Source organism: Papio anubis, chromosome 10 (genome assembly GCF_008728515.1).
Source record: "Papio anubis isolate 15944 chromosome 10, Panubis1.0, whole genome shotgun sequence".
In the NCBI taxonomy this organism is placed as follows: Eukaryota; Metazoa; Chordata; class Mammalia; order Primates; family Cercopithecidae; genus Papio; species Papio anubis.
This window is the reverse complement of record NC_044985.1, coordinates 111,929,719-111,953,491: the sequence shown is the minus strand read 5'-3', so window position 1 is coordinate 111,953,491 and position 23,773 is coordinate 111,929,719. Positions and strand designations below refer to the sequence as shown.

The following is a 23,773-nucleotide window of genomic DNA, read 5'->3' as shown; positions in this document are numbered from 1 at the left end:
GAGTTACAGCTACAAATAACGGTAAGGAGGGGAAGAGGAAACAGTGATGAATTATATTTGTTTGTTGATTTGTTGTTGTTGTTGTTTTGTTTTGTGCTTTTGTTTTTGTTTTTAAGACGGAGTTTCACTCATGTTGCCCAGGCTGGAGTGCAATGGCGGCATCTCCGCTCACTGCAACCTCCACCTCCCTCCGGGATTCAAGCGATTCTCCAGCCTCAGCCTCCCAAGTAGCTGGGATTACAGGCATGCGCCACCATGCCCGGCTAATTTTGTATTTTTAGTAGAGACCGGGTTTCACCACGTTGATCAGGCTAGTCTCCAGCTGATCTCAGGTGATCTGCCCCGCCCCAGCCTCCCGAAGCGCTGGGATTACAAGCGTGAGCTACGCACCCAGCCCTGTATTTGATATTTGGAGATCTGGTGCTTAGTCCTGTTCTGAAATTAATGGCTGAGAATGTCTGGTCAAGTTACCTGACCTGTTGCTTCTCTGCCTCCTCCCGGATGTGCTGACCTGTATCTTGGATATATTTATCTTCTATGTCCCTCTTACTTTAGTCTTCTGTAATGCCACAACCTGTATTGTAGCAGGGACTCTCTCTTGGGTATGATATGGATAAATGTCTTACTCTCTTGAAAGAGGCGGGTGAAATCAAGGAATTTAAAAGAACTGAAGCAACACCACCCATCCGAAAGAAAGCTTGTCTTGGAGAATTGGGCTTTACTGTTTTTAATGTTCCCCCAGAGGTGGGAAGAAGCGTTATACTTACAGAAACTCTTTTTGTAAAGAAGACAGCACAGTAATTAAGATCCGGTTCTGTCACATATTAGTGATTGGTTACCCACTCTGGGGTAAAATGCTGACCTACTCTGTGATTTATTTTCATCATCTGAGAAATGTGAAAACTACTTCAACCATTTGAAAAGGATGTGAGGCTTCAGACAGTATTATGAAGTACAAGAATAGTCTTTAGCCATTGCTTCCCATCATACTGAATGAATTCTTCTAAACATGATTGTTTCATGATAGATTTTTAAAGTTGGTACTGGTGAATAGCTCACATAACTCAGAGATAAAGTTGACTTTATCTGATACTAGCATAGATACCCTTTCTTCCTTTTTTTTTTTTTTTTTTTTCCTATCTTTTTAAAAATATCTATCTCTTCAAATGTAAGTTGTTTCTTATAGATAGGGTATTGTATCTTACCTTTTTATCTCATCTAAAAATCTGTTTTTTAAATTGATGTGTTAAGACCATTCACATTTGTCAAGATTGTAGATAGGGATAAATTAGCTAGCTATTTTCTATTTGTGTCATATGTTTTTTATTCTTTTTAAAAATGTCTGCTCTGCTTTGGGTTAAATGAGAATTGTTTTGTGATTCTGTTTTACTTTCTTTATTGATTTATTATTTATCTTCTGTTAAAAAGTGTGTGGTTGCTCCAGGATTTAGAAGATGCTTTTTATTCAGCAGAATCTACCTTTACATTTTAACATACCAGTTCACATCCACTGTGAGGTTTTTACAAGGGTACATTCTGAATTATCTCCTCTGATCCTTTGCGCTAATGTCATCATATATTTTATTTTTGCAAATGTCATAAACACACTATATATTTTGCTTTAAATCACCAGATATTTTTAGAACAATTAGAAATATGAAAAAACTCTTCATTTATTCCATTTCTGACATTTTATTTGCATACATCCAAGTTTCTGCCTGGTATTGACATCTCTTCTGTCCAAAGAGCTTCTTGGATCTGTGACTTCATGCCTGTTATTAATTCTGAAAAAAAAATTCAGCCATAATTTCTTAAAATGTTTTTCCTATCCTGTTCTGTATTTTTCTTTTCCTTCTAGAATTTTAATTGCACATATATTAGAATATAGCTCTTGGATGTTCTCTTCTAATTGTGTTTTTGTTTCCTTTTCTTTTTCTTTTTTTTTTTTTTTTAGATGGGTAATTTTTATTGACCTATCTTTAAGTTCATTGATTCTTTCCTTGGCTGAGTTCATTCTACTGATAAATTTATCAAAGGCATTCTTCATCTGGTTACCATGTTTTACATTTTTAGCATTTCCATTTAGCATTTAGTTTTACCTTATAGTGTTCATCTCTCTGCTGTAACTACTCATGTGAACTTGCATGCTGTCTGCCTTTTCCATCAGAACCATTTCAATTAAAATCATGATTTGTAATTCTCTGCCAAATAGTTCCAACATCTGTGCCATACCTAGGTCTGGTTCTGTTCGTTGCTTCATCCCTTGGAAGTATTTTTCTTTTTTCCTTGCTTTTCAATAGGGCTTGTGATTTTTTGTTAAAAACCAAAAATCTTGTGTAAAATAATAGTATCTCCAAATGGAAACTGGAAGTGAGCGTTATATTCCCATGTTAAAGATGAGGAATCAAGACTGAGAAAAGTTAAATGACTTGTCGAAGGTTACTCATGTAGTGAGTGGCAGAGCCAGAACTTGATCTCTAGGATTTCAAACTCAAAGTGTAATGTTAACTCCATCACCGTCCCTCTCAGTTTTCTAATGCCAGTCCATTTCCACGCTGGAGTCCTGCAAGACCTTCTCATGCCACATAGTTTTGTTTATTTCAGACATTTTTCACCCCATATTCTAAGAATGTCATTGAAGCATATGAGATGCCGGTGATGATTTTACTATGTAATCTCAAGATATCACTTTCTTTCTGAATGTCTTTTGATTCAGTCTTTCTCAAAATATGGTCTCTGAATCAAAAGCAGTTACAAAGATGGGTGGATGCTATAAGAGGCTTTGACACGCCACAGGAAGCAATGGAAACATAGGGAGTCACAGCCAACAAAGTTTAGCATGTGAATTAGAAGGTTTGTATCTGTTCCCAATATAGCTAAGAATTCAGATACTAAAGCCTCTACCTGCACGCCAAGCCACATTTCTGCTTGAGATAGAAGAGGTGACATATTCTGCCACATGGTTTAACAGAGTTTTTCTCCAAAAACAATAACAATAACATGCAGACCAATGTGCTTCCTTTTATTCCTTTTAACTACATATTACGGAGCCAAATTATTGAAATAGTGTCTGAATGTGTTAGAGTAGCCATAGTTTTAGAAGTACAAGTTAGTTCAAAAAACATAAAGGTATCGTATTGCTTTTCAATAGCTGCTTTTAAAAATTGTCAGAAAATGAGTGGCTTAAAACAATACATTTATCATCTCACAGTTCTGTAGGTCAGAAGTCTGACATGGATCTCACTGGAATAAAGTCAAGGTGTGGCCAGGGCTGCATTTCTTTCTGGAGGTTTCGCAGGAGAAATGGTCTCATTGCCTTTTCCAGCTTCTGGAGGCTGCTTATATGGCTTGCCTCATAACCAGCTTTCTCCATCTACAAAGCTAGCAATAGATAGTTCAGTCCTTTTCTCCGATAGTTCAGTCCTTTTCTCCAATCACACCATCTGACTTCTGGCCTCCTCTTCTGCCTCCCTCCTTCACTTTTAATAAACCTTGTGATTACTTTGGGTCACCTAGATAATCCAGCATAATCTTTCTATATTAAGATCGGCTGGCTATTAAACTTAATTCCATCTTGAACCTTGATTTTTCTTTGTCATACAATGTCACATATACTACAAGTTTCAGAAATTAAGATATGGACATCGTTGAAGGAGTTCATTATTCAGTCTACCACAGACACTAATTGAACTAAAAACTGATCATCCTGGCCATCAAATGACACATGAAATTCTACGAGGATTAATTTCCATCTTATTTCTTTCTCCTTGTGTCCTTCTTTCTTTATTAAATAAAAGGGAAGAGGGACAAGACTATTTGTTCCTCCTCTGAGATATGTGAGTCATTCAGTGTGCCTGAGCTGAAAGAACTAAAAGTTATTTGAGAACATAAAACCAGACAGATCAGGATGGACCTGGAAACCCTACCAAATTCACTGTTTGGCACATGTTTATTGCAGTGGTCATTAATATTATTCAGCAAGTTTTCCAATTGTACTCTTAAGCATAGGGCAGGATTGTACTGGCTCTTCTCCTTGGTATAAAACATAGTGACATAATATGATTTGACCAATGCAAAGTGCACAGAAGGGGTACGTGTCTCTTCCAGTGTAAGTGTTAAAGATCTCATGTGTGGCGTGCTGTATTTCGCTTACTTTCTGCCACGGTGACTAACAGATTTCAGATTGTGGCTGTTCCAACAGCCTGAGTTTCAGAATGAGGTTGAATTGGAGCAGAGCCCCAAACTAGTCCATGATGGACATGTAGCATGAGTAAGAAATATGAATAAGCCTTTGTGGTCTTAACCCCCTGGGGTTCTGGAATTGTGTGATATTGCAGTATAACCTAGCCCATCCTGCCTGATCCGGTTACCCTCAGGGTTGAAATGGTAGGTGATCAACTTTGCATTGGCTTGTGAAGATTTCCAGAGGATCTCACAGAACTCTGTTTTTGCTCTAGACCTCCAAAGACCCTTATCACTACCTAGTAACATATAACTGGACGTATTGATACGAGAATGAAGTTGGAAAAAGGGAGAAATGAGTCTCACCCTGAGCAGCTGTGCAAGTAGTCAGGAGGTATGTCCTGTGGACCAGCTCCAGATAATCACAATAAATACCATGGCCTGCAGGCTTCTCCTCCTGGGGACATGGAGTGTGAACTGGGAATCATACTTATCTTGTTATCAATTCACACATTACCCATTTCACAGTACACAGGCTTCTGCTATTTAGGGATGGAATGATGTTGTATCTTATATGGTTTTAACTGTTGCAAATACAGTGAGACATGATCATTTTCCTTTTTTTATTCTTTCATTTCTCTTTCATCCTCATATGATTAAAAATATAGTAGACTTGTATTTAACTTACACATTTATTATATATTATACATTCTTATATAGGATGTATACACACACAACTTTATAAGATTTTTTCACAAAATCCAACATACCATAATTTCTAAGCCTCTTAAGAGATTTTCAAAGGTTATTTTAACTCCAAAAATTTTCAAGATAAACAATGACATTAGATGCTAAACCTCACGTTAGATGCATCTGTGCTACACAGGGTTGACAAAACACTGATTTTGGTAGCATGTCAACAGAAGTAAGTAAGAACAAGATTCAAAAGTCAATTGTCAGGCAACATTTATTGAGCAGACACTCTCTCCTGACACCTTCAAGACTCTCAATGGAGTAAGAAAGACCCAGTTCCTGCCTTCCTTACATTAACAGTGTGTGGGTCCAATTGCACAGTGGGTACAGCTGGGGCCACAAATCAAAGGATGTAAAGAGGCATGCAAGGAAGTGGATACCCAGTACACCAGGAAGTTGACACTCATTCCACTCTGAAATTAACTTTTCATTTCTTGAGCAATCTCTCGCAAACGAACCGAACGGATCAGTCCTTCTCTTATTTAACTCTTCGGAGCATTCGACATAATTGACAGGTGACCCCTAACTTAAAAATATTTCTTCCTAAGAAGCGACTATTTATCAAAAGGCAAATTTATAAAAAGGCAAACTTGGCTTTTTAAATAATAAGTGCTATTCTCTATGCTGGGAAAATGGGAACCCACTGGATATGGGATATTAGAATTACGAAGGACTTGAGTGCAGGTCATCTTGCCCTGTCCCCTTCCTTTACAGATGAAGAAACCAAAGTCAAGAAAACTTAAATGAATTACTCAAATCACACAAATATTTAGAATTTAAGCCAAGAATAAAATGATATGCAACAGATTGTACTTAAGACTGCATTGGATTTACTTAAAATAATAATAAATCTCCAAAACAAAACTGGAAGCACTTGAAATTTTCTGGTATGGAAAAACGTGTCTATCAACCATGTCTAAATACCTTCTTTACTTTTCCATAAGAAAAAATAATGTCTGGCCGGGCGCGGTGGCTCAAGCCTGTAATCCCAGCACTTTGGGAGGCCGAGACGGGCGGATCACAAGGTCAGGAGATCGAGACCATCCTGGCTAGCACGGTGAAACCCCGTCTCTACTAAAAAATACAAAAAAATTAGCCGGGCGAGGTGGCGGGCGCCTGTGGTCCCAGCTACTCGGGAGGCTGAGGCAGGAGAATGGCGTAAACCCGGGAGACAGAACTTGCAGTGAGCTGAGATCCGGCCACTGCACTCCAGTCTGGGCGACAGAGCGAGACTCCGTCTCAAAAAAACAAAAAGAAAAAAAGAAAAAGAAAAAATAATGTCTATGTAATTTCTCACCTCCTTATTTCACTTCAGCTGCCAGAAGTCCTAGAAACAAATTCAAAGCTCAATTATAACAACAGTGTAGAAATTTATGACCTGAATATCTGTGTTCCTTTTAACCATATTGACCTCTTATTATAATTTCTAGTATTCTTAACCCTGAGTTTTAACTTATGTTTTTCCACTTTATTGCATGTATCTTTTCCGTTAACTATCACAAATTCCTAGAGAAACAAGATGGAAAGGAAATATACCCCAGCAATATGGTAACCTTGGTTCTAGAACAATACAATAAAGTAAATATCATAATGAAGTAAGGCACACAATTTTTTTTGTTTTCCAGGGGATACAAAAGTTATGTGTACTCTATAGCATCGTATATAAAGTGTGTGATAGTATTATGTTTAAAACCACAATGTAGATATCTTAATTTTTAAAAACTATATTAAAAAAGTGGTAATAATCATCTGAACCTTCAGAGAGTTCTGAACTTTTTGCTGGTGGCGGGTTTTGCCTTGACATTGGTAGTTGCTAACTAATCAGGGTGATTGTTGCTGAAGATTGGGGTGGTTGTGCAAATTTCTTAAAATAAGGAAACAAAAATGCTTGTTCCATGGATTGGCTCTACTTTTCATGAAAGACTCCTCTGTAGCATACTCTGCTGTTTGATAGCATTTTGCCCATAGTAGAACTTTCAAAATTAGAATCAATCCTCACAATCTCTGTCACTGCTTTATCAGTTAAGTTTATGCATTTAGGATACTTTATCAATTAAGTATTCTAAACTGTTTGTGGTCATTTCAACAATATTCACAGCATCTTCACCAGGGGTAGGTTCCATCTGAAAAAAACAATTTATTTGTTCATCCATAAGAAGCAATTCCTCGTTCATTCAAGTTTTATAATGAGATTGCAGCAATTTAGTTATATCTTCAGACTCCATTTTTAATTTTAGTTCTATTTCTATCAAATTTGCAATTACTTTAGCCACTGAAGCCTTGAACCCCTCAATGTCATCCATGAAAGTTGAAATCAACTTCTTCCAGACTCTCATTAATGTTGATATTTCAGCCTCCTCATGAATCATGAATGTTCATAATAGCATCTAGAATGCTGAATTATTTCCAGAAGATTTTTAAATTTACTTTGCCCAGATCCATCATAGGAATCACTATGTATGGCAACTATACCCTTGTAATTTTTTTTTAATTTTCAAAAACATGGAATGCTTCAAGAATATTCATGTCATCCTTGTGCTGGGTCCATGCTAATCTTCTCTGTATCATTCTAATTTTAGTAAATGTGCTGTGTAAGCAAGCACAAAATGTACTTTTTAAATCATAAGACTTGAAAATCATTACTCCTTGATCTTTGGGCTACAGAATATTACATAAGCAGGAATAAAAACAACATTAATTTTCTTGTACAACTTCATCAGAGCTCTTGGGTGACCAGGTCCATTGTCAATGAGCAGCAACATTTTGCAAGAAATATTTTTCTAAGCAACAGGTCTCAGTGGGCTTAAAATAAACAGCAAACCATGCTGTAAACAGACGTGCTATCATCCAGGTTTTGTTTCACTTACAGAGCATAGGCAGAGTAGATGTATCATAAACCTCAAGGGCCCTAGGATTTTTGGAATAGTAAATGAGTATTAACTTCCATTTAAAGTCACCAGCTGCATTAGCACTTAAATAGTAAGTCAGCTTGTCTTCTGAAGTTTTGAAGCCAGGCATTGACTTCTCCTCTCTAGCTATGAAAGTCCTAGATGGCATCTTGTTCTAATGTAAGGATTTTTCATTTACATGGAAAATCTGTTGTTTAGTGAAGCCACCTTCATCAATAATCTTAGCTAAATATTCTGGATAATTTTCTGCAGCTTCTCCTTCAGCATTTGCTGCTTCACTTTGCACTGTTATATATGGAGACAGTTTCTTATCTTAAACCCCATGAACCAACCTCTTCTAGCTTCAAACATTTCTTCTGCAGCTTCCTCACCTCTTCCAACCTTCATAGAATTGAAGAGAGTGAGGGCCTTGCTCTGCATTAGGCTTTACCTAAAGAGAATGTTGTGGTTGGCTTGATTGTGTGTTCAGAACACTCAGACTTTCTCCATATCAGCAATTAGGCTGTTTCTTTTTCTTATCATTTGTGTATTCCCTGGATTAACACTTAATTTCCCTCAAGTACTTTTCCCTTCGCATTCACAATGTGGCTAATTGCTTGATGCAGGAGGCCTAGCTTTTGGCCTGTCTCAGCTTTCAATATCTCTTCCTCACTTCATCATACCCAGTTTTAGATGTAAGGTGAGATATGTGTGATTTTCCTTTCATGTGAAGACCTACAGGCCATTTTAGAGTCATTAATTGGCCTGATATCAATATTATTTTGTCTTAAGGAATAGAGAGACCCAAGGAGAGGAAGAGAGAAGGGGTAACTTCCAGTCACTGGAGCAGTCAGACCACCATTTGTCGATTAAGTTCGCCTTCTTGTATTGCCATGGTGCATGTTGCCTCAAAATAATTACAATAGTAACATCGAAGATCACTGAACAGATCACCATAATAGCTGCAATACTAGTAATGACAAATTTTAAAATATTGCAAGAATTTTCAAAATGTGACACAGAGACATTAAGGGAACACGTGCTGTTTGGAAAAATGGTGCCAGTAAGATTACTGGATGCACAATTTCCACAAACCTTCAATTTACAACACAGTATCTGCAGAGCACAGTAAAGTGCAGTAAATTAGGTCTGTCTATATCCATTATTAAATCAATCACTCTATCAATCAATCATTTTCTTTAAAACAACAGAAAAAAGTGATTTTCTTGTGGCAAGTGGAAGCTCATAAAAATTATGGTCTATTCATATTTAATTTGACTTTAATGATAAACTGTATATAAAAAGTTGTAAGTAGTTTCTTTGAAATGATTAGTGCATTAAAGTAAAATAAGCTGTTTTAAAATAAATATGTAATAAGATAGAATGCTAAAGTTTTGTTGGATATTTTCCTAAATTATTTATTAAGCATAATATTACATACACATTTTAAATATGTGTGTATGTAAGATACCAGTGTATACTGAAGGTATTAATGTATGAGAATGTCTTTTTCAGTTTGTACATTTTATACTTTAGTGTATTTTTCTCAGATATTAAAATGAATTAAATAATATAATAGGAACTTTAAAATATTTAATACTGCTTCCAAAGATCTAAGAGAATTGATTATTTCCTTTCTTTATACTTCAGTGTTAATGTAAGTTACATAACATACCTTATTTCTTTTTGTCCTACAAGCCTATAATTTTGAACTAAGAACATAAAAAGAATTCAGTAAATTACTTTCGGTAGACTGCATATAGGAATAGACTTACCCATTTATTTTCACTTGAGTACATAATTCTTCCACTTAATTTACATAGACAAATAAATTAAAGAATTTATCTGGGTAATTCAAACCAAAAATAAAACTCAGATAAAAATAAATTAAGGACTCGTGGAAGTCATTTTTCTCTAAGCAAAATCTTGGCCCCATATAATGTGTTCATTGCCTACTCATGGATTTAATATATCCTGAATATTTTTAATTTGTACTTCAACTTTTTAAATAAATGAATCAACAGTGCTTCAAAATAGTGATTAAAAAGGTACATTGACTTCACTTGTGTTAATTATCAGTCGATCGGCGATCTGACCTGGTATTCTGTTACACTGTTAGTATTTCTGTCTTTGCAAAGGTGAAAATTATGTGGTGACTTCAAGAGAATCAGGTAATATAGAAAATTAACTGCAGTTTCATCACAGGGATCATTATAAAAGTATCCAAGAAAGAGATTCAGTATTCAGAGAACATCCTAACTAGAGAAGTTGTTATCACAACTGATATAGTTTGGATGTATGTCCCCACCCAAACCTCCTGGTGGGAAGTGATTGGATCATGGGGCTGGGTTTTCATGAATGGTTTAGCACCATCCTCTTGGTGCTGTCCTCATGATAGTGAGTTCTTGTAAAATCTGGTTGTGCGAAAGTGTATGGCACCTTCCCCTCTCTCTGTGGATCCCGCTCTCACCATGTGATGTGCAAGCTCCCGCGTTGCTTTCTGCCATGACTGTAAGCTTCCAGAAACCTCCCTAGAAGCACATGCCAGCTCTATGCTTCCTGTACACCCCACAGAACTGTGAGCCAATTAAACCTGCTTTGTTTATAAGTCACCCAGTCTCAGGTATTTCTTCATAGCAATGCAAGAATGATACGATAACGATAATAACACTCAGCTCTTACAGATCACAGTCATTCATCATGCAGAAGAAATGTGTGAAAATATTAATGATAACTTTTTCCTCAGTATTTCTATTGTGTCAAAGGTATTTTCCACAGGATGAATATGAACATATACAAAGAATGTGGCAGGAAAAGTGAAGATATGATCCAAGTTTTAACCTTGAAAATTAATTATATAGGACCGGTATGGATGATTGAGACTGGGCAAAAAATCAGGGGAATAGCTTACTTAACTTATTTGAAAGGAAGAGATAAAACCTAGTGACTTGAATGTAGTCTTCACTATGTGAGGGTACATAAAACCTGGAAAAAGACATGTAAAGTAAGTTTACTACACAGAGGTCTAGGTGTCATACTAAATGATGAACAAAGTTAATATGTTTGGGCATTTCTCTTTCAAAATAATATAAGGGAAATTAGTTCATTTTGTCAATACTTTTTAAGTAAATATGAATTATGTAGTAAACCAATAATGAGTTATGTGTTGATTAATAGATCGTAATTTTCCCTTCAAAATTGTATGTAAACATGGCCCTTTGTGTCACAAGATCACAAGAGCCTCATAAACAGCCTTATCAATTTTGCCAGCACTTCCTTTAATTCTTTGATTCTCAGATCTGTCTCTTTGAGGCACCTATCATGTCATAGCCCTCATGGATTTTCTCTTCTTCTGACATTAACTGTTCTAACTCTGCCAGACTCATTTGGTGGTAGTTTGACATGTGATTAAAGAGTTCTCTAATGTCACTTTCTTCTTTTTTTGGAAATCCTTCACCTTCCTCAAAGTTTGCCATTCCAGTTGATTAGCATTTTACTTAAATAAAAGTCACAACCTCTTAAAGTATCAACAGGCAACAACCACCAAATATGTTGATGCAATGGACAGAGAGACATTCAAGGTACGTGGGGTGAGAACTTTACTGGAAACTAATTGTTAAATGTTCAGTACATTAGCTAATACAACTTTTGCTTTCTTACACAATCTTGTAATTGCAGAAACTGGCTTAACAATAACAAGGACACCTGATCTTTTGGGGGACAATTTGCAATCACTTTAAGTTTATCAGATTTTCTCCATGGAATGACATTGCCAAAAATCATTTTTATTTTCACAAAGGTTATCTGTAGAAGAGTGAGTTAGCTCACTAAGCAATGCAGGTGCAATTGAATATTTCAAAAACTCAATCCTCTAAGAAATGTTCTAATGTAGTTAATATTACAGAGGTCTTTATGTTTCCAAAATACCTTACAATTATTATTCTATTTTTAATGCACTGGTAGTTATTTCAACTGAATGTATGAAAGGCACCAAATGGTGTTCCAGGAAGAAAGTAGGCCCTTGATAAATATCAATACCCTTCTCTTCCCTTTGGATAAGACCACAGTGTTATTCAAAGTCTAAAAGACAGCACATAGATCAATTGGATTAGAACTGTGTAGTGGGACTTCTAAGAGTGTTTGAAGTGGCCAGGACTTTGGGGAGATGGATACATATCTAGTCTCTCAGAGTTACTGAGTCACTTATTGACCCCTATAGTGGGTTCCAAATGCCTGTGAAGTGGGTAAAAAAGTGCTGCCACAGAAACAAGTCTCTTTACAGAGAGTTAAGGTCTAACGTAAAATAGATATAAGCCTTGGCAAAACAGAATCCATTCATTCTTTTATTTATTCAGTACTCATGTTGATCCTTTATTGTACATCAGATAAAATCAGCTGATATGCAATAATGAACACAAGTAGAATCCGCCCCCTTCTCATGGAGCTTTGGTACCAATGGAGAGAAAGACAATGACATCAGTGGACATATAGCAAATTGACATGTGTGCACCAAGGAAAAAGAACATGGTCTTTAAGAACATATGACAAGGAACAAGACTTAAGCAGGAGAGCAAGGCAGATTCTCATGAGGAAGAGCGCTCTGGCAGCGAGACCAGCAGTTGGAAGAGTCCAGAGGCAGGAGAGCAATTGAGCATTTAAAGAGCTCTAGGTGTGTGCCTGAAGTACAGGAAATGAGGAAGAGACGAGTGACAATGAGACCTGAAAGGCAGGGGCCAGAATAGGTTAAGCTTTGGGGATCAATGGGTATTCCTCCTAAAAACAATGGGATGTCATTGATGGTTTTCAGCGTAGAGGTGGCTGGAAGCCCTAATTCATGTAAAAGTTGTAGCCCAGTGTGTGGCATATTGTAAATGCTTCATAAACAGAAACTGTTACTATTGTAATAATCACTGTTGAAACTATAATTTCAATACCACAATCTTTGGGTGCTGTATTAGTCAGGGCTTTCCAGAAGGACAGCATTAATAGGACATATGTATACGTGAAAGGGAGTTTATTAGGGAGAACTGACTCACACCATCACAAGGCGAAGCCCTACGATAGGCCATCTGCAAGCTGAGGAAAAAAGACGCCAGTAGTGACTCAGCCAAAGTCTGAAAGTCTACAGACCAGGGAAGCCAACAGTGCAGCCTTCAACCTGTGGTTGAAGGCCCAAGACACCCTGGCAAACCACTGGTGTAAGTCCAAGAGTCCAAAGGCTGAAGAACCTGCGGTCTGATGTCCAAGGGCAAAACGAAGCATCCAGCCTGGGAGAAAGAAGGAAACTAGAAGACTCAGCAAGCAAAGTTATCCCATCTTCTGCCTGCTTTGTTTTTGCTGTGCTGGCAAGCCAAATGGATGGTGTCCACCCACACTGGGAGTGGGTCTTCCTCTCCCAGTCCACTGACCCAAATGTCAATCCCTTCTGGCAACACCCTCACAGGTACACCCAAGAACAATACTCTACCGGCCATCCAGGCATCTTTCAATCCAATCAAGTTGACAGCTAGTATTAACCATCACAGGGGCATTCCTGGGGAGAGCTAAGATTACAAGATCACCAGAACAGGGTTATTCTGAAGTGGCAACTGTCGTTAAGATGGCATTTTAAAGGCATCTTATTGAGTTTCAAGGACATCTGGAAGCAGTCACCCATCAGGTTGGTCATATGTCATGCAAATAAGAAGGCAACCCAGAGTATCCCAAAGGTCTTCTTCATAATACTCGTTGCTATATTACCATGTTCTCAACTGCACATAGCAAGGGAGGTGGAAATACTGCCTACACCTACAAACACCCATGTTGCCCTGTGTACATTATAAATAGGTACAATAGATCCTCTTCAGTATTATGGAGGAAAGGAGGAAGAGGGATAAAATAAGGAGTAAAAGAGAGAGAATATGTAGATGGGATGAGGAGGAGGAGCCAGTAGTAGGTCACTTAGTACCTTAGTCTGCATCTTGCATAATGAGCCTAAAAGCTGTTGGAATTCAGTCAAAAATTTTTTCTCCTTAACATTTGATATGTGACAATAAATAATACATAAATAAATAAGATAAATTTCTTTATTATAATTAGATCTCTCTCTCTCTCTCTCTCTCTCTCTCTCTCTCTCTCTCATCTCTCTGTCTCCTTGGATCCCCATGCTACTCAGTTGGCTTAATAATTGCAGTCATTCACTGGGGCAGTGCAAAAATCTAAAACCTACCAGAAAAACATTGGGTGGTACTGGTAATCTCCAGCCTGTCATTGTTGCTGCTGATATCCAGTTGCTCATTGACATGCAATCGCTTTCTGCTCGCTTTAAAAGTGGGACAGCAAGATTTTGTCTGAGAGCCCCAGTGCTTCATGATTCCGTTTCCGTGGCTATAACAAAGCCGTTCCTCCCAGTTTTGCTACCTACTCATGGCACTGGCTTTAAAAAGGGCTTTGTGGCTGGGCACGTGACACACCTGTAATCACAGCACTTTGGGAGGCCGAGGCGGGTGGATCACCTAAGGTCAGGAGTTTGAGACCAGCCTGATCAACATGGTGAAACCCCATCTCTACTAAAAATACAAAAATTAGCCAGGTGTGGTGGCGCATGCCCGTAATCCCAGCTACTTGGGAGGCTGAGGCAGGAGAATCACTTGAACCCGGGAGGCGAAGGTTGCAGTGAGCTAAGATCGTGCCATTGCACTCCAGCCCAGGTAACAAGAGTGAAACTCTGTCTAAAAAAAAAGGAAGGGCTTTGTTTCCTCTCCTTATGTATTCTGCCAACCTCCGTGTCCCTCCCATCCTGTTACCTCTCAAAGTCATGTTAACATAGCAATATATAATGCGTGTGTGCTACATAATCCCTGTTGTCAGTATTAACAATGAATTTCACTGAACTCTTTTCATTGTATATTGACAACTTGAATAGCTGCATGAATATAATTTAGTAAAAATGGCCAAACCACTGGTCTTGTTCAAGCTTAACTAAGATAAAGCTTACCAATCAGTAATTAAGGGGAAGGATCCACTTGATTTGACCAATTAGAATACTTCAAACATAAGAGACATTTCCACAAAATATTACTTATATCAGAATTGATACCTGAAATTTAACTATTAATAAATTCCATAATTTAGCTCTTTTGATTCTAAAATGCAGATGTAAAAAGGCAGGAAGCATCTGAAGAGTTTCTAATTCTGGAGATCAACCTGTTTCTCCAACCTCTCTTATTTGGAAGGAAAGCACACAGAAGCAGCAAACCTCAGCCTCTGAAGGGGCCCAACTCCTGACTCTACACGGCTCAAGGGTTATTTCTTAGCAAAGAACATGTATAGCTTACAACCAACATATATCAAAAATAAAAACAAAGCAAATTCCTGGTAATTGGGAAATACCTTCTATTTTCTATTGACTCCTTCCTCTGGGCCATGACTTTTTTGTTAATAAATCGTACTTCTGAAGGAATATGAACTTGAACCATGCTCTGATTCAATAACACAATAGATAGAAAGCTTAGGAATATTTCTGAATATGGTACTGGAAATCCTGTAACCAAGGTATTTCAACTGATTACTGCATACTTAATAGGACGTACAAGCTTGGAGTCCAAGGTGGCAAAAGCAAACCAAACATTTCAATCAAGGGCAATTTGTAAGAGTGGATTAGATGTAATGTGGATTTGTACTTCTAAGCAGACATCTATTTTATTTTATTTTATTTTGTTTTATTTTAAGTTCCAAAATGCATGTGCAGCATGTTCAGGTTTGTTATATAGGTAAACGTGCATCATGGTAGTTTGCCACACCTATCAACCCACCACCTAGGTATTAAGCCCAGCATGCATTAGCTATTTTTCCTGATGCTCTCCCTCCCCACAGCCCTCTGACAGTGTGTGTTTTTCCCCTCCTGTGTCCACGTGTTCTCATTGTTAAACTCCCACTTTTAAGCGAGGTTATGCAGTGTTTGGTTTTCTGTTTCCTGAGCAAATATCTTATGAACCTTTTTTCTTCACTGATGGCTGCAACTCATGTAGCAAATGAAAATTCAGCCATAACATTCTGAGTAAAATATCATTGTTTCTAGATTGGGCCAACTCAGTAACCTCCCACTACATCTACTCTGGACACCTCAAAAGTCTCATATGAGCTCACCCTGTCTTCCTATCCAGACTTTTCCTGACTTTCACATTCTCTCACTGTCTACGCAGTAGCTAGACTGACTTACATTTAGTCATTCCTGCCTACTGGATCTCTTCATCTAGATAATTCCTATTCATCCTTTATAAGCCAGATTCCCAGTGAAGCTTTCCCTGGACTTCCTTTACTAAGTCAAATCCCTGCTAAGTATCAGTGCCTCATAGTTCGTGGAAGTCATACATTTGTACTTGTTTGTGTGATTATTTGTTTAACACCTGCCTTATCCACTCACTGTGAGCTTGTTGAAAGCAAGATTCATCTAAGTTTTGTCACTCGTATCTACAGTGTCTCATCGCATCTGACACAACGTCAGATCTGACAAATGTTTGTTAGACAAATAAATGAAACATAAATGTTATCTGGGCCAAGTTTACCTGTGAGCACAGAGAACTTAGATGCCAATATCTTATTTGGAAGGCCAAGAAAGTCAGTATAAGGAAAGGGGCACTGAGTCCAGAGCACTGAAAATAAGCATTTATTAACTCACAAATATGCAGAGGTTTAAAATATATTGAAAAAGTACACCTAAAAGCAGTCATTGTCCCATCAAGTATCTTTGATTGGTGATATAATTTAGCTGTGTCCCCTCCCAAATCTCATCTTGAATTGTAGTTCCCATAATCCCCACATGTCATGGGCAGGATCTGGTGGGAGGTAATTAAATCATGGGGGCGGTTACCCCCCTGCTGCTGTTCTCGTGATAGTGAGTGAGTTCTCACAAGGTCTGATGGTTTTATAAGGGGCTTTTCTTTCTTTGCTCGGCACTTCTCCATCCTGCCATCATGTGAAGAAGGTCATGTTTCCTCCCCCTTCTGCCATGATTGTAAGTTTCCTGAGGACTTCTTCAGTAATTTGGAACTGTGAGTCAATTAAACCTCTTTCCTTTATAAATTACCCAGTCTCAGGCAGTTCTTTATAGCACTGTGAGAACAGACTAATACAGTTGGTATATAAAAGTTTACCCCTAACCAAATAAATATGCTATTTAAGATATTTAAGATATATATTTAAGATATTATAAGATACTCATAGACCTAACTAAAGAACATTTAAACTTTATAATCATGGGGAAGATGGACATGAGACATGATTGGTACAATATTCCACCTCCCTTGTTTCCATGCCGGATTCCACTGACAGCATCAATTCTCAGGTTCATTAGAAACACCAAATTAAGCTGAATTTCCTCCACTCTAATTTGTATTTTGGCTGGTTTCTGTCTTCTTCAAAGTGATAGAGGTTTTTCTGTTAAAGACCTTGTTTGGCAGCTGAGGGTAGGGAATGTCAGGTTCCCTTGACTTCCTCTCCAAATGAGCAAGAGGCTCCAGACTCCTAGCCCCAGACCAGATTCCTAGTAGCAGTCAACAAACCACAGATTGGTCTGGAGGGACATTGCAAAGACACCCTTACATAAAAATTAGTTCCACAGACATAGTGCTGATGACACAAAGGTCAGATACATAGTTTCTGTGGTGAGAAACTAAAGCACAGAGGAAGGGAAGGGCTTTATGAATGAAGCCCCCTGTAGTCTATAGAAGATGATCTTAATATGTCCCTCAGTTTGGCCAAACTTCACATAGCTTCCTGACTCTAGGCACAGACCTCCATTTTCTTACAACAGTTTCTCTAGAAAATGTGTAATTGTAAGTTATTTCTTTAACCTTTTGTGACATAAATCCTTTTAAAAGCCTCTTTTCAATTTTATAACCCAGGAATGTCTTTCTTTAAGGATCCGGGAGCCAACTCCTTGAAATGCAAACATGCAGGGAGATGGCACCCCATCTCCCAGTTTCTGCGGGAGAGTAGGAGCCTAACTTCTGTGGGTGCATTGTTTCCAGTTGTAGTTTTACAAGCCCCTCCTCTCATGAAGATATGAGAAAGTTTACTCTTCCTTTAGATAAGGCCAGTTAGTAAATGCAGGTGGCCTATGGTTTTCACTCCCACCCCCAACCCTGCTCTTAAAAACTCCCCTGATCTTTGTTTAAGTAGAAATGAGTTCTGTTTCCCATTTAAGAAATGGAGTTCTCCTCCATTGCAATAGCCTCGAATAAAGTCTTTCTTATCTATTTAACTTTGGTGGAATTTTTGCCTTCACACCATATTTAGGAACCTGTACTGTGTCTGAGTTAGGAGAGGCAGGGTGGGACAGCAGGGGAGAGCTCAGACTGGGAAGAGGATGGACCCTACAGTCCAGACCGGAACCCTGACTCCACCACTGCCTATTGGTAAATGACTTCATCCCTCAGTCTTGGTTTCTTCATCTCTGCCACATAAGGAGGGACTGAATCCATTCAGTGATATTAAGAACAGAAAGAAGGGGGTGGAATGCAAGACATATTTGGACAGCAAAATTGGAAGTACTTGGTACTTGACTGGGGTGAGGGAAAAGAGATTCCAGGGTAAATTCAATTTTTCTTTAGTTTAGATAATTTGGGCTCATTGTAATGCCAAAAACTGAGCAGCAAAGTCCTAGGGAAAGGCAGAGCAGGCTGAAATAAGTTGTATTTGAAATAGATGTGAAATATATAGATGTGGACATCCAACAGGCCATTGGGTATTCAAATCTGAAGCTCAGGGGAAAGATCTGCAGTGAGAATATAAACGTAGACTGAAAATCTTAGAGGGATGCGATCACTTGGGTGAATTGGTTAAGAATAGCTCTCACTTTTTCATTCCCAATTCTATTCTTCCTGAATTTTGAATCTTTTTCTATTTTTCTTTTTTTCCCAGTGGGCCCCAAGTTCACACATAGAATTGGCCAGAGAATTCGGTGTCTCAGACTTTGGCCTTTCATACTCCCAAGGACATAACTTCAACTTGTCTCTGGTTCTTCCCACTCCTGGCTACTTTAACCACTTTCAGACTGGAGCTGGGATGTAACTGCTCTCTTGGCACTACTGTAAGGGGTAAAAATCACATCGACTATGCTAAAAAAAGAAATAAGCAAATTACAATTACGATTATCTTATATATGTGTATTTTATTTTCACACAGCCTCTCTGGTCTTAAAAAGAGCAAAGTGGGTAAAGAATGCAGATAGTGGACAATTTGGGCAATAAATTGGATCTGTTTGAATGTATGGTCAACATTGAACAGAATGCCGATGAATTTCACTGAATAATGGCTCAGTTCTCTGTGCTGCTTTGCTTGAGTGCACAGTCATGGAAGAAATGAATCTGTGTGTTGTCCATTCTGCTGCATACTTCTTGACCTTTTCCAATTGTGTCGGTCACAGTGAGCTTCATTAAGCTTGACATGCTGTTGTGCCCCTGGCATTTCCACATTAGTATCATGCATTCTGCAGCAGGCTAATAACCATGGCTTAATAAAAAGTACAACTATCGAAAACTCAGTGCCTTGTTTTCTTGGTGACATTTATTTTTTTCTTTTAAGACTTACAATTATCCAACGTAAACAAAACAACTACTACACCTCTGTGGCCACCTAAACAGTCTGAAAATATTTTGGCCTCTGTGTTTTACTTCTAAAACTCTCCAATGAAGGCATTGCCTGCAATTGTGAAACAGACTCATGTACTACCCCTTAGCTTTCTTCCATAAGCTTCCCCGCAAAACGACACATCCTTTACCCCCGTACTCATAAACCAAGGTAGTAGAAGTGCCTGCAATGAGACAAATAGACTCAGAATCCCTCTGAAAGAAAAGTCTATTAAAAAAACAACTAAAAAGGAGAAGTAACAGATGTTCTATTGCTCATTATCCAGCGCTCCATTCCATTATTATTAATTGGATCCTGCCCCTTTCTTTTTGGAGGCTGAGAGTAGAAAACCTTAAAATATTCAGATATACATTCAATCTTTCCAATTATTTGAATTTTTATTTCCATGATATTCAATATACAGCTCTCTGGAAACATGTAATTTCCTTTTGGTGCTGTGTAGGCAGTATTTTGTAATGGGAAAATCCCAAGGCGTGAAATCGAAAGACCTGGGTTTTAAGATCATATTCTGTGACCTACTGTGTGACTTTGGCAAAATTAGTTGACTACCCTGAATGTGTATATTAATGTTTCCTGATCTGATTCTTATTATTTGTGTACAAAGAAAACTATCAGCTTATGTGAAAATATTTACTTTATAAGAGTAATATTCAAATGTCATTTTCCTTAATATCTTGCATATTTTACTTTTATTTATTTTACTGCTTTTCTGTCTCTCTTCTCCAGTACAACATAAACTCCGTAAAGGTAGGGATGTTTGTCTGCTTTATTTACTGCTGTATCTTGAGCTCCTTGCACAGTGCTTGCTGCCCAGTAGCTTTATTAATCTGTTCTCAAGCTGCTAATAAAGACATACCTAAGACTGGGTAATTTATAAAGGAAAGAGGTTTAATTGACTCACAGTTCCACATGGCTGGGGAGGCCTCACAATCATGGCAGAAGGCAAAGAGGAGCAAAGCCACGTCTTACATGGTGACAGGCATGTGCAAGGGACCTCCTCTGTATAAAGCCATCAGACCTCGTGAGACTTAGTTGCTATCATGAGAACAGTACAGAAAAGACCCACTCTCATGATTCAATTACCTCTCATGGGGTCCCTCCCACAACACATGGGGATTATGGGAGTTACAAATCAAGATGAGATTTGGGTGGGGACACAGCCAAGCCATATCAGCAGCTAGTTGTTGAAAGAATAAAAGAGTGAACATGCACACAGATTTCTACTTGGTTTTATAATTGCTTAGAAAGGATTATGTTCTTTCTGATTGTTGTACTTTTAAGTTGCTTATGGAACTGTTAACAAGCCATCAGAAAGTCATCCCATTTTGATTGTTTCAGGAGAAATGAAATGCTTGTGTATTTATAGAAGACTTCGCCTTAGAAAATGAGGAGCTCAGAAGTAAATTTGAATCAGTGACAAGAAGGCCCTGGACGTATAACCATGACGATTTATTGCTGCACTGGTAATTTTGCTTAAAGCAATAAACTTCATTCCATCTACAATGGAGAAGAATTGGGCCAGTGCATTAGGAACACTAATAAAAATAAAGCATCCTCTCAGTTCCTGTGGCTATTCTATCACAATTGGAATGTAACTGCAGGTGAAACATATATGTCGGATTTGGGGGGCAGTTATAATGTAAACACTAAAAGTATATATAAAAGATCTTATTACAAACTAGGTTTTAAGGGAAAAATAAAAGAGTCGTGTTCTCTTAGTTGGCACATCTTAGCTTAAATCTTTCACAAGGGAAGACATTTCTAACCACAACGCTCTTCTATATAGGACACATTCAGTTCCACTCTGCCTAGAAGCTGGCTAATAAACTGGATGACCTGCTGAGCTTTCTCCCTGAGCTACAACAAACGACAGCTCCTAAATTTTGAGGTTTTGCTTTGTCCTCTTTGCCTGCATCACATAGAAGCTCTCTTGCCTGTTTGCAGCTATAATTTGCAACAAATATTACATTTATAGGATTTCTCTCAGAGATATATGTGTAGCACTTTGGGACATTTTAGTAATAAGAGAATCATTGTTTTAAAGTAGTAAGACGTCTGGAAGTCTCTTTACGTAATCACCGTAGTTGTACTTGTTCACTTTTTGCTCTTAGTTCACTTTTCTCAGTGGCATCTAATGAGGCAACAGAATAAACCTGCTATGCCAATGGCTATATTGTCCTAATAATGACGAAACACCTCATCTGCTCAGCCTCAAGAAAATTTCATGCTCTGCTTCCTCCAGAAAAGATGAAATGTGGTTTCCAGGAACAAGTCAACAAGGTTTCTTGAACCTTGACTATTTGGAAATATACGGAGTTTATAAAACCTGAAACACATACTTATATCTTATTTGGTTTACAGTCTTTTTAGTGAGTAAACTTTTTCTTGTTTATGATTTATATGGGGGCATAATGCTTAAGGTTGCCATTAATAATAGTTGCATATAGGTTATGCTATTTAATTGTCTCCATTTCAATTATTTTATTACTTAATTACTTTATTAATGATCTACCTTTAGAAAGCAAATAATTCTTACTCCATGAACTGTTGTCTCACCCAAAAAAAAAAAAAAAAAATGAACAACGGTAACTGCTGAATGAATAAAAAGGGTAATCATTGTTATTCATCAAACAGACATACTGGTACCATCTCAGGTCTTGATTTCATCTTCTGAAAGAAAATGAATTGGGCAAAGGTAGCGCTAAGAACTAAATAAGAAAACTTTCAGTGAAACCACAATAATTGAGATTAACTTGGATGAAAAAGTATAATTAAACACCTCGCTAATGTCTAATGGTACTTGGGAAATGCATTGTAATTAGAAATACAACTTACAGAAAAAGGAGGAATGTTGCTATCCCATGTTTTAAAAATGGTTTTCTTAGGTGAGTTAAATAATAACCCTTGTGAATGGGTAATGGGCTTACAATAGCTTATTTCCAAATTATACAAAAATATAATTTAATAAGTAATATTGATTATTCTAATTTCTAAAATGCTGCCCAAATTAAAAGTACCATTTTTAACTACATTTTTTTCTTCAAATATAAAAACTAAGGATAATCCTATAAAATCTCCCTAATATTCTTTACAAGTTAGAAATGTTTTAAGTGTTGATATGACTCACATACTTTTTTTCACGAAATGGAAAATGCAGGTATATTTTCCACTTGTAAGCACAATGTCTTTAAACATTACAGCTTCGGACTTACATGAAGACTTGCATATTGTCTGTCGTTTTGTTAACTATTTATTTATTTTTGGTTGAGTGAATTTATGTGAGAAAAGGGAAAGTAGATGGTTGATTCTATTTTTCATTTTTGCATCTCATTCTAAAACCTGATCATTTTTAAGTTGCTTTTTTAACTGAGCGAGAGTGAGGAGTCATCAAAGATTGACATCCTATTTGCCATCCCTCTGTATCCAACTACTTCTGACGCTTTCTGGGAAGCTTTTCAGGCAATAGGCCACTTCTTTCTAATTTAGTCTTTTCTGCTCACAAATATTATTAAGTCTTTCTTATGCTATCCACATTTTTCTTTAAGCCCGCTGGTGCTATCCTTCTCTGTGTTTTTCCCAACACTGTCAGATAAATGTTAAATGCCTGTGAATTTCTGTTCCAGAAATGTGACAAAATTATTCATCAGTCCTCTTGCTGAAAATGACTAAAATTGCAAAAAAAAAAAAAAATTAACATTTAAAAAGTATTGAAAAGTTGATAAGAAAATAAGGAATTACTGGCTAAATATCATCAGACCACGAAAGATAAACAGAAAATCTTAAATATCAGCCAGAATAAAAGATACATTACCTTTTAAAAAAATAATTAGACTGATACTTGACTTCACAAAAACAACCATGGAATTCCAAAGATAATAAAGTGATACTTTCAAGATGCTGAAGGAAAATAATCACAGTTTAGGATTCCATATCAGTGAAGAGATCTTGCAAGAATAACTAAAGATATTTTTATATAGACAAAAACTGAGAAAGTTACTTCTCACTGAAGAATATTACACAGGATTTACTTCAAGCCAAAGAAAGACAATCTCAGATATGATGTCTGAAATACAAAAAGAAATAAAGAATGAAGAAAGTTTTAAATATTCAGTAAATCTAAACAAATAATGATTATATAAAACAATATTAATACTAACTTATGGGGTCAAAAATAATAAAAATGTAGGCAATAATATAAGTTAGGAGAGTGCATTAGTCCATTTTCACACTGCTGATAAAGACATACCTGAGACTGGGTAATTTATAAAGAAAAAGACGTTTAATTGACTCAAAGTTCCACGTGGCTGGGGAGGCCTCAC

At 37.3% G+C, this 23,773-nt stretch overlaps 1 protein-coding gene and 1 non-coding gene across 8 annotated transcripts in view; one reads left to right on the top strand and one right to left on the bottom strand.

Annotated features, from left to right (window-relative positions):
- Positions 1–23,773, top strand: part of SPHKAP (SPHK1 interactor, AKAP domain containing) — a 194,964-nt gene that overhangs the window by 5,141 nt on the left and 166,050 nt on the right. The window lies entirely within an intron of this gene.
- LOC116269365 lies at positions 7,432–7,538 on the bottom strand. Its single transcript, XR_004176827.1, has one exon. It is a non-coding gene; the product is annotated as a U6 spliceosomal RNA (small nuclear RNA).